Source organism: Prenolepis imparis, unplaced genomic scaffold (assembly GCF_030444845.1).
Source record: "Prenolepis imparis isolate NDT839.2.m4 unplaced genomic scaffold, iyPreImpa1.0 SCAF_23, whole genome shotgun sequence".
In the NCBI taxonomy this organism is placed as follows: Eukaryota; Metazoa; Arthropoda; class Insecta; order Hymenoptera; family Formicidae; genus Prenolepis; species Prenolepis imparis.
In genome coordinates this window covers 380,133-393,165 of record NW_028141181.1, presented here as the reverse complement: position 1 = coordinate 393,165, position 13,033 = coordinate 380,133, and the positions used below count along the sequence as shown (strand labels likewise).

General features: G+C 34.1%; 1 long non-coding RNA gene across 1 annotated transcript; it reads left to right on the top strand.

Moving 5' to 3' along the window:
- Window positions 1-9,344: 9,344 nt before the first annotated feature.
- LOC145946839 (uncharacterized) lies at window positions 9,345-10,140 on the top strand. The gene is made up of 3 exons (XR_014427085.1): window positions 9,345-9,379; window positions 9,777-9,863; window positions 10,099-10,140. It is a non-coding gene; the product is annotated as an uncharacterized LOC145946839 (long non-coding RNA).
- The last annotated feature ends 2,893 nt before the right edge of the window (window positions 10,141-13,033 follow it).

The following is a 13,033-nucleotide window of genomic DNA, read 5'->3' as shown; positions in this document are numbered from 1 at the left end:
ATCAATTGTCGCGATCAGTTCTTGCCACGACTTGTTCTTAGCCTTTTTAATCGCGGTTCTTAAGGCCTTTTTTGCAAATCTATAGTCTCTCTCCCTATTGAGCACATCATGTCCCCTTCGTCTACTTCTGGTTAATCGCCTACGGATTTTCATCGCATCCTTTCTTAATCTGGAGATCTCCTCCGACCACCAATATACGTGTCTCTTTTTGTTTTTGGATGACGCTTTAGGTGTTGAAACGTCGCAAGCATCCTTGATAATCCTGACAAGCCATTTGGCATACAATTCTGGACTGATTTTAATTTCCTCGGATACTATCGAATCTGAAATGAATTCGAGCGTAATTGCGTACAGCTCTTTGTCCATTTTTTTAAATATCCATTTCTTATTTACAGGAATACGATTTTCTTTAAACAGGCCCGTACCATGTAATGTAAATTCTATATATTGGTGGTCGGAGAGGGTCTCCACATCATTGCGAACCACCCATCTAGATACACGTTCTATCATGCTTGATGATATCAGGGTTAGATCTACGATAGAGCTACCCTGGGGTCTAATGCAGGTATAACTATTGTTTCTATTTAAGAGCTTTAGATGGTAAGAAGCTATTAGTCTTTCTAGGAGTTCTCCGCGTCGGTCTGTTCTAGAAGAACCCCAGTGCACAGATGCAGCGTTAAAATCTCCCGCAATGATCAATTGCCCATTTGAATTGTCAATGCAGCTTTCGATATCATCTAACAATTTTTCAAAAAATTCAATTCTTACATTTGGGGAGATGTAACATGATATTATGTCAATGTCCCCAAATTTGCTCGCTACTATGTTGCCCTTTCTACTAGCTAATCTGCAAATGTATCCACTAGAGTTCCCCGTGTTACAGTGAATCGCCGCTAACCCGTCGTTACTCGCAAACCAGTTACTACTCTCCACAACGTTTCTAGGAGGTTCCGAGATTATGACTAATCCGATGTTTTCTTCGACTACATATTGTTTTAGAAGATCGTATGCGAACCAACTTCTATTAATATTACATTGGAGAATTTTAACATTCATTTAATTCGTTCTCTAGTTGTCGGTTTGTTCCTCGTTGTCGCGATAGGCTCCTCCAACCGATTCACCAGGTCTTCTTCTGATCCTCTGAATCCTGTTAGGAAATCCCTGGTTTTCCAAGCAACGCAGCGATCCTAGTCTGTGTCTAAATTCTTTATTCAGTTCCAGACAGACTGGACACTTTGGCGGAGAGTTACAACCGCCGGAAGAGTGGCCCACACCGCCACAACGGAAGCACATTCCGGTTCTATCGGTTTCCGATGTGCAGTTCATTCTGACGTGCCCAAATTTCCAACACCGGAAACACTGGATAGGACGCCTCTTTAACATTTCTATTCTTACTTTACGGTCCAGCCCAGCGTTATGTTACCTATTTCAGCAATTTTGACCGCACTCTCCAATGGGCATTGTATCCAGACGATACCCATTCCGTCGCGCATTGTAGTTACAGCACTGACCTTTAAGTCATTGACAGGACATCCGCTAACACGCTGAATCTCGTTCATAATTTCCTCTCTTGATGTCGCGGGGTCGATACCTCTTATCCTCAGTTCGCCATTTGGAACCGGATTGTTCACCCTTGCCTCGCCTTGTAAAGCCGTCTCAAGATTGGAGCGAAGAGTTCCTGCTAATTGTTTTCCGTTGGGGTCGGGGATTTCAATTACGATGGCGCCATTCATCGCACGGCGCATTCTCGGGTTCTCAATTCCCAGATTTTTCAGGGAAACACTGTCTTTAGCTTTGCTAAGTATTTCCGCATAACTTGCCCCAGGTTTTCCAGTTATGGTCACTACCGCAGGTCTTATAAATCTCGCACTCGGTTTCATCGTATTAATATTTTTATTTCTAACTACATTAATCTTGCCATCTCGTCTATTTGATCCCGAATCGGATGTATTGGGAGTTTTATTTTGCACCATGTACGATTTATTAATAATTGTTCTATTTAGGGGTCTAGGTTTACCTTTACCGCTGTTTGTTACAGTAACCCAAGGATTTTCATTCCTAAAGTTTCTATTGCTGTGCGGGGGAACTAATTGTCTATTTTCTAGTATTTTAATTTTGCTCGTTCACGGCATATCGTTTTGGTTGTTAGTATATTTATCCTGATAATTGCTGAATTTCTTATTATAAATATTAGAATTAGTGCTTCTGTTGTCTAGATTACTATTGCTCACAGGCGGAGGAGATGTTGTGACCGGTCTTTAGAGAGTAACGCGTGGTACGTATCACTCACCAGTCCCCAGGTTGCAACGCTTTCGCCAAGTTTCATCGGTCGCCAGGTATTTTAACCAGTGGAAATACCAAGGTTTGGTTGTTTGGTAAGTAACGATGGACAACTTTGGCCAAAGATCCTTCTTCGAGCCAATTTCCCTATTTCCTCGATTTGGACTTCCTTCTTTTTCTGTTTCAGGTCGCCGTTGGACATCGATGCACCGCCCGTAGGATCCGGATTCATCGACAGGACAACCATTCACAAGGATGGTCAACTCAACCGATTAGGATTGGGTAAGTATCACAGGTAAGTAACACTTGATTTTTATTGTCACTAATACGTTATATATATATTTAATGAAATTATGATTTGTTACAGGGAATCTCAATTAAATTAGCTCGCGCTGTTTTACTATGGCAGGTAATAACGCAGTTACAATTCTCGCACTTATATCACGTCACGTTTCGTTACAAGTTATTTCGCGTTCGCGTCAACGAGCTTGAACGTGTTTTTTCTACGCGGTACGAGGGTGTGAGCGGAAGCCCCCTCGCCAAGCGATCCTTACGCGTCGGGAGTTGTTGAGACTAAAGCTCTCGAGTCTTCGGATCGCCGCTTCTTATACTATGTCTCCCCACTACTGGGTCACCGGCCAATCCGTGTCCTCCGCGCTGGCAGTCGTTCAGCGCCAATAGCGCGTCAGGCGTCTCGTTATGGTCCGCGCTCGCCGCTTGGTAGTCACCTAGTTATCCCCACCACGCTCGCGCTAGCCAATCGTGTCATTTCCCTTTTCGCGTTCTTAGCGGACGCTTCGCGTATATTACAATGCTTAAAACTAACTGTACATATATATTTACATAGTTACACACTTCAATCATTCATCCCTTGAACATAATGCTGATAAAATAATATTATTAATTGACTACAAACCGTGATTATTTTTCACAACTAAAAATAACGTCAATTAATAATTTTAATAAAACTAAAAATAAATAGCATCTGTCTGCTTGCTTTAAATTATAAAATAATTTCCAATCAGTGTCTTTATTTTTCAACACCTGTTTATGATTGGTTTTTCATTACGTTAACTCAAATTAATTTCCTAACTGAATTAATGATTGGAATGTGTTTCAAATATTTATAAGGTTACGTTGTTAGAGTTTTATAACGATTCGTCAACTTTCGTTTATTGACCTCGCACTGATCATACGGATCGTTCTCTAATTCTTTTCTTTTTATTTTGTTTTCATATATTCCAATTTCTTCCAACGTTACAAACTTATTCTAATTATTAAAAGATTATTATTAATTATATTACGAACCTCTGTTCGTACGCTCTATCGTGCGTATATTATAATTAATGTTTCAGCTCAAAATAACTATCGGGTTCATCTTTCCTTTTAATTCTAAATCAAAATTAATTATTGCTTTTGCGCTCTTATTATTTCAATTAACTTTTGCTCTTGCGCATTCTATAATTAGAATCTTATCAAACCTAAAGTTTGCTAAACAAAATAAAAACAACTTATTCTTTTATTCAAAACTCTATCTTTAAAACTTAAGTCTATTTTGATCTACCTTTAAATATTTATATTATTTTACATTTTAACTTTATTTAACTTTTTATTCCTTTTCCAATTATAATTTTAATTATAATTCTTTTTTCCTTTTAAACTTTATAATTATTATTTTAAATAAACTTATAACTAACTATATACATTTCTCTCTTTTTATTTACAGGTACCTTGGCTTCACTCCTTGGAAGATCCAGGTCTCGGCTCTGCTGCTTGGCTTCACTCCTTGGAAGAGCCAGGTCTCGGCTCTGCTGCTGAAACGGGAATATTCGAGCTGTGAGCGCCTGTCGGTCGCAATGTTACGGCCCAATCCATCGTTTCACCGTCTTGTGGCTGCCAGTCGTTTCTATTCATATACTCCTGGTCCTTAGAACAGCCAGGAGTACCTCCCTCCATTAGGTTAATTTGGTTTTTAACTATTTTCTGTTTATCAAGTTTTTTGTTTCTTTCCATTGCTGTTGAAGGAGGAACCGAATTGATAGCTGGGTAAGGGCCACAACCCTCCTTTAGTGCTTGTACTTCCTTTTCTAGATTAATAATTCTTTTTTTTAAATCGTAGTTTTCTTTTTCCTGTCTATCTTCTCTTCTTTTAGATTCGTTAAGCTCCTCTGTTAGTTTCAAATTTTGCGTTTTTAAAAACAAAACATCACCCTTTGTTTCCATTTTTTCAATGATTGCCCTGGTTATTTCCGAAGCAACAATAACACAGTTCTTAATCATGCCGTCTACTCTTCCAGCTAGCGAACCACATAGAAATCTTTGTCTATCTCAGCTAGATATTCTAGACCTCTACTTCCTAATTTGGCACCGTCCACTTTTAACCAAGCTTCCCTAGTATAACCCAATTCTATTGCCACATCATCTTTAGGGACAACTTCAGGAATGTGTCTCTTGACGCGGGATCTTCTTGCAGGTTCTCTTGTCATCGTTTCTTCCTTCCTAGTTTTAATTTTTCCATTCTTATTTTTTATGTCTCGCTTTTTATTATAATTATCATCATCATCGCTACTTTCTGAAAAAATCACAATTTCCTCTTCTTGGCTCTCCACAGTTGATGTTTCTGCTCTCTTTTCATTTTTCTTGTTTCTTTTAGATTTGTTCACATTTTTTCTTCTTTTTTGTTTTTTAGAGTCTGTTGATGTGACTTCGCTATTGTCTTCTATTTCTTCCTCTTCTGTCATCTCTTCTTCTCCAATAGGTTTCTTCCTTAGAATTTCTTCTACAGTTCTTTCTTTTATTTTTTTAATTTTTTTGCTCAGTTCAGGCTCTCTTTCCGGCGAATCACTATCTATTATAGATGTGAATGTTCTATTTAATGCATCCATCTCTTGAAGGCTTTTATTAACACTCCTGTTTAATTTATCCATCCTTTCTGTGATAAGCTCTTTGAATTTGGCTGAAACATCCTCGTTAACCTTAACAGCGGATCTCGTAATCATCCTGGATTTTTCAGGAGACGAGGATGCAAGCTTAGCCTCCGATAGATCCCTTTCCATTGATCCATCGGATATCGCAGAACTTTCCATTTTCTCCGTACTCGTAATCGTCCATTCTCGCGAGGTACGGCTTTCCGTCGTCACAGCTCTATTTTTGGAAGGTCTACGTATTTCCGGATTAATATTTTCCTCGGTAGTTTCAGGTGAGGAGAGGGCTTTCCTCTTTCCACCCGTCTGCTGTGTTGTCAAGTCCAACACTACATCTATTGGACAAGATGTTATGTCCTCTTTTTCTTGAGAGTTTATCCTCTCTTTATCAATAATTGCAGCAGTTGCATATTCGTCACACACGCACGCCGCATCCATGTGTGATAACCCCTTACTGGATAACGACCCAGTGACGCCGGGTACCGCGTCACTGTGCCGGTTCGAGGGTCCGAAGTCCTCGAGGGTTTCATCATTCATTTTTGACATGCCATTTTTGTATAAATTTGGGTTTGAGATCGGGGTACCCCTCTCCTAGAGTGTATCTTCATTTATAGAAAATAATTTAATTGTCTTTGGGCACACTCATCCCATTAAGAACCCTTGTTGTAAGCAGATTCTTTGTAGACAGAGAGCGGCGAGATCCTGCCTAACTCTGGCTGGTGTTTTGCACAGAAGCAGGCGTTCTCTGTCCATATATTTATTGTATTTTATTTTATTCTATCGTCTCAACTCCGCGATTTCTTCAAGATCGCAAAGTATCACTTTATTATTTTTTTTTGTCCATTCTACGTATTTATAGCAGCAAAATTCTTCGGTTCCAAGCAGGTGCCTTTTAAACCTGCCGCTAGGTTCTTCAGATGTTGTGCAGTATATTTCGTGTATATTCTTCATTGTCTGGTGTGTCTATCCTTGTATCGCGATTACTAATTTGGGTGTTACTTTATAGTATGGGGTATAGACCCATTATCGCGTTAGTCTCAATTCCCGGTTTACCGTGAATCGCTAAGAATTATTGTCTAACCAATAACCAGGATCCCAAGGTCACCAGGAAGTTGTGAAAATATATTTCCACTACCGCTTATTATCTACAGATTTTCAAGTAATTAAGCCTATAGGCCCAACTTATACTAACATTACTAACTATGCTTAGTTTAGTCGGGTGCACTGAACAAAGTTTTTATTCAGTGCCCCCGAGATTTGATCAGTTTATATTCACAGATCGTTACATTTATCTAAGACGGTTGAATACAATTATATGTGACATAAATATAAATAAAATATCTTGCAAGGCTTAATACTAAATTAATACTAGGACTAACTACTATTTTTATTTTTGTGCTTTTGTGTTTTATTTATAATTACTAAACTAAGTACTGTATAGAGTAGGGTAAAGTGTCAGAGGTAAAAAGGAATAAGTATATATTGACCTATTCCAAAATTAATGTGCATATTGCAAGGATTTTTATTTTAGGCAAGGAAGATACAAGTGGAATCTTCAGTTAGCAGAGTTAAATTGTTATTTATTACTTGGTAGAAAGTTGCATTTACTTCTGGCTCATCGCGAGTCAACAAAGTCATTGCTCTAGCAATAACCAGGACCCCCCGAAAGCCAGAAACTGTTGGAGGTGTATATTCCTTCCGATTACTATTATAATTCATAATACCTAAACCTATAATCAATTAATTATATTGTTATATTTTTAACAGTGTTTGCACCGGACAGGTGTATCGGGTGACTCCGCTGGTTCACCTTCATTTATCCATCAAAGGATAAAGAGGTACGCCAATTTTCCTAAGTTGTTGTTAAGGATTTGGAGTTCCCGTCCGGTACACTCAGGGTTTTATTCAGTTTTATGATTTACAAATTAACAATAACTAATCTTAATAAAGTCTAATAACACTACAACTAATTTTTTTTTGTTCTTTTATATTTTATAATTTAAATAATGTAAAGTAACTTATATACAACCGGGCAAAAGCATGTAATCAATTAATTAGGTACTATTTACTAAAGAACCTCTAGTGAGATGGATATAAATTTATAATAACTTCTATAGGCAATAATACTTGAATTATAAGGGCGCTATTTGTGTATATAGCTTTAAAGTGTAGTGTAAACATATATATAATCAACCCTATTTTTACTTTTATCAATTTAGTGTTTAAAAATTGACCTATTCTTAGGGCTCCAAGTTACAAAGTCGTTAATATTAGTTTAGTTTATTTGAATTCAACCTAAAAACTAGACCAGATTAGTAATTAACAAATATGTTCCGAGTATTCTATTTATCTCTGACGATCTTGAGATAGCTATAATTCATTAGAATTATTTGTTTGTTTATTTATTTGATTGTTTAAGAACACTTTGCTTATTATTTCTTAATTATTATTCAAATTTATCCAAATTTAAAAACCCAACATGAAATTACAATTTCTAACTGTTTATACATAAATACAATATCTATCGTTAGATTATCAATATACATAACTTCATTATTACTATATTAAAACTATTTTTATAAACTAGATTAAACTTGATTCTATGGTATTCTATGACTTGATATTATAATCAATACACAACCTGTGAACGCGGCCTAAAAACATTGTAATTTAATTACATTTGGTCAATGACTACGTTTACACGGCTTCTAACTTCGACTTAATAACGCTGATGTTATAACTCCTACTTAAGATGAGTTGCGTTTACACGTTGAGACTCATCTTATTGCCATCAAGCTGAAATAGCTTAATAACTTTCGTTCTATACGTACTATGGTATGGAATACAGAATAACCAACTCTGCAAACAATGGAGAATTAAAATGTTTAATTTTTATGGTTGGCATTATTGCCATCGTTACACTGCGACCGTTTACACGTCCTTTTTACGTCGATGTAATAACCCTAAGCCTCTTCATCAAATGACTTTGAGTTACTACATCGATGTAATAACTTCGTCATAAAAGAGCGTTTACACGGCATCTACCGTCGGTAGTTATAACATCGATGTTAAAACTTCGGCTTAAATCGGGCCGTGTAAACGTAGTCATTATATAAGGAATATGTTATTATCAGTTCTATATACCGAGTTTCGCATCTACATGTTGGATATTGTGTCTCAGGTTTTGCATTAGAAACCGGGCTTATAACTACTTACCGTTTTCCATCTATGTACATTTTTAGTATATGGTTCAGTTCAATGGTTTTGTCTCATCAATATTGTACAGTGATCTGGACAGTTTAATTTCAGTTTTGGATTCTAACTTCAGCCAGTCATCCAAGATAGAATATTTACTGACTTTATTTATTATTGATTAATTATTGAAATGTTGTTAATTTTTACTCTGTGTTAGGAGAAAATGTGCTCACATATTTGTGGGCACATTAATAAGGTTATTCTATCTGTCAAATATTACTTGTATCATCAGTAGTCTGTAAACTTATTATTAGATATCCATTATTGTTATATATAAAACTTTCCAGTCTTATGCTGTGAAGAAATCATTAGGAAATACTAAGCTGGTATCTCCAAGCTATATGTGTCAAAGACTTCTCATTACCATGCGATTATTGTTTGATATATTCAGCTATTGGGATTAAGTAAATGTGATTGTTATTTACTATATTTATTTGTTTATTTATTTATTTGTTTAACTAATATTGAACATATAATTATTTATTATTTAAGATTTTCCTGTATCGTTACTGTTTTATAATATGATGATTGAATACCACTTGTTTATTAATGTTTATCCATATGTTATAGGTTATAAATTATGAGTTGTTACTCCCAACAATCAAAATTTTTAGTGTCGCAGAGACAGTGTCAACGATACAGTTGGTTTTATGTTATTGTCCAGACTTATAAAGGTATATCAATATATAATCCAATTTAATTAATCCTTCAATTCACTTCTTAATTTGTTATAAAATTCTGCCGTTTATTACTGTTTAATATCTTTACCATTGTTTATCTTCTGTAAAAGTTTCATTGTTATTTAACAGTATATATCTATTGCCCGCTTACATATTTGATTAATTCATTCTACAAGGCGAGCAGTGATCAATTACCTGTCATAATTCTACTTTAAGGACGCATCAAGGTGGCTTAAAGAGGTACTAAACCCAATACACAATACACAATGCATCAATCAATAAGTTTCACAATGATACAATATATTCTCGTATTGTATATTTTCAATCGTTATTTATCATGAATTAATACATTTAATTATTAATTGTAGAGATTCTATATTATATGAGAATTCAGTAAGGATAAACGTAATCTTATTAACTTTATATAGTAGAAATGTTAAGTATATTTAAGATTCAGAGAGTGTGAGGAAAGCAAAATTCAATATTATCAATTTAATATCGTTATCTAATTTAATATACATATAAGCCAACTATTTAAGGTCATTAATGTTTTCCAACTATTTTGAGTGAAATATAACTATTATCTCTGGTTACAAACTGGATATATTATATTAATTAATTTCCCATAATATTTCAGGTCAGAGACTCTATGATTAAGAAATCAACATAAAATAAATATATAAAGTCTCCAGATTCTATATTATTGTTGTAGTATTTAACTTTGGTAAGAACTATTATATTGATGACATCTTTTATTTTATTTATGGACGTAATTATGAATTAAGTGTCAGTATAAATTGAAAATGTTTAAGACTCTATTTCTATTTGAATATATTAGATAGCATTTATTTATTCTATCAAACTGTGATAGATTTTAAATGCTCATACCCAAATTCAAATGCAGTATCCTTGTCTATTCAATCAATACAAATACTAATTGTTTTCTCAATATATTTCAGAACAACTGCTTGATTCAAAAATCGACAACTAAGGATTCCCAGTATCAGGGCATTACAGCATACCAGATACAGCATACAAAGCATCATATACCCGTCAAATATGCATTCATAAGACGATATACTATATTTTCATTGTGTATATCTTTTATTACATCAATGATTTATTATTTTTCATAGAATTGATTTTAAGTATCAAATTCTATATTGTACCTAACTTAAAATGGATTATTGTAATTATTAATAATTTCTGTAGTATAATATAGATGTGATATACTAATCTGTTAAATTTATAATTCAGAATCCTGTATAGAAACAAGATATTATAGTTAATAGTCAATTTGAAATTAATTATCCCCTTATGGATTAAATATTACCAATTTGTTTTATTTATTTACATAGTTGGTGTAGAATTTATTAAGGATCATTTTATAATTTTGAATATATTTGTTAGGGGAGGGTATCTACAATTCTCCCCTTTGCGAATATTGCGAATGATAGCGAACGTTTTATGAAAAGAAACGATACGAAAGCGACGCGAATGCTTTACATAAAACGTTAATTACGCAAAGCCGCGTGGATAGCGAGATTATGCAATTAATGAGCAAAGGTAAGCGACTCATCGTGCGATGCGTGCCTCGTGCTTCTCAAGCAGATCCTCCAAAGCTTTTCCGTGCAGCATGCAGTGAGCGTTAAGCGATAAAGCAGTGTACGTAAGAGAGAGAGAGCGAGATAAGCGTGCCGAATGCAGTTCCTTCCATCCATGCAATTTCAACTCCTGCAAAGGAATGAAGTCTCCTCTCTTCCAGTGAGATATGAGCAACCAGTCGTGTAGATACTGCCAGTGTTCGAACAAGTGTTCCGGAGCGGATCTCGTGAGCAAGTGTCCGAGCCTTCTTCCTGTAAGGCACGGCAAGCGAGTAGTGTGCTCCCACACTCAATAATTTGGATCGATGGATAGCGATGGCAGCACCGTTTAGTTAATCGATTACCTTTGGGCTCCGATTCGCTATCCATCGGCAATACGTTACAATAAAGTCAAAATAATTTACAATAAGCATTCGAAACGACAAACATGTTAAAGAAAATATAACTAGCGCGATAACAATAATAGACAAACTAACATACGACACGAACAATTGGTGAGCGCCAAACAATATTATATAGTATATATAGTGTTTCTATTTAATATTTATATTTAAATCTGTAGTAAATTTTAGCACCCTTTACCCAAATTAAATGATATGCCCATTTACTGTCTAGTCGATATTTTATACTAACCAACTTCTCAATAAATTTCAGAACAAATTGACTGATCCAACAATCAACGAGTGGATTGGAATACAGGCTTAGTTTCGTGTCATATCAACCCAACCCAAAAATGAGGGAGTCAGTATAGTCAAAGCAAAGATCATATATGCAGCATACCTCCAAAGATATAAGTAGGTATTAAATCGTATTACTCAATTAATTTATTCATTACTATATTATCTAAGGATGTTCGACCTGTACATTACTTCATGCAAAATTCCGCCACAAGCCCAATGCAGAAGTCCTCTTGTTGTTTGTTTTAAAAACAGAATAAAACAGAATACATATTTATCTTTTGATTTTAATAGTATATAAAACTTTTATCTCAGAAAAACAAATTATTCATAATTAAAGTATAATGTATAATCAATTCAAAGAATATTATTTTATAAATTCAAAACATGCTAAATTATTATTAATATATATTTCAGTGTATAAATATATAAAAATAATGGAAAAAATAGTGGTTCTAATAGGAAGGAGTGCTGACTTTAGACAAGCGAGTCAAAACGCGAAAACTTGGCCAGTCAGCACACCAGATAAATTCTGTTAGGTGAATTTATACATTATTATTATACAGTTTCAAGAAATAAGCAAATTATCAAGAAACCTCAACATATGGACCCTAGGCAGTGAACATATGCCGAGAAGTATCTTCATTATTACGTGACAAGAACAAATGTATAACATACTATTTATTGGTTTATTTAATTCAATTTATCTATTATTTGATGTACAAGAAAATGATTCCCAATTTCCACTTCTATATCATTTAACAATTTTATATATCAATAATGTATATAATGTATATTGTAAAGCTTGTGAAAACAATTAAAATTCAAACCGGGCAAAACATCTTCAAAATAATATTTATAGGTCACTTTATGGTTTGGTAGAATTAATATTATCTATTTTAGAATAGTATGTTAAGTAAAAATAAATCAAGAGTACTCCAATAATAAATAATAGTATCTATTCAAGAATCATTTAAATTTAATATCTATAATTATCTCACTTAAGTACTTGAAAGTTTCTGCATACATGCGTTTCTATTATAAGCATAAGTATGTATATAATCCGCATATAGTTAATTACTTAAATCAATTTATACATATATCTTCTAAGTACATATTACAAGTTTATATATCAAAGCGACAATAAAGAGAGAGAGAGAGAGAGAAGTCTATTTCTCTCTGTACAAGGTAGATTGCACATATTCAATCAACTATCATCAACAGTTATAAATAACCATTAATTAAGTCATTATCATAAATTATGCATAGAAGGCTTATTCCACTAGATTGCTTATTGAAAGTAAATTTATTATTCTCAATAACTATTTATAATTTATAATAAAGCATACAACAGATAGGATATTCTACTTCATTCAATATTAAATCAATTAAACTAATCATTTCTATACTTATTCCATATGACTTATTAGATGTGACAAATTTAGACACTATCATATGTATTTATAAGTATGTATAAGTAATCAGAAAGATAACTATCAACTCTTTATATAAATAAGGTTTCTGTGCAATAAACCTATGTATAGCGTACTATGCAAATATTAATTTGTAGTTGGTACTTACTTGTGACATTTGTAACGCTGGGTCTCATGAAT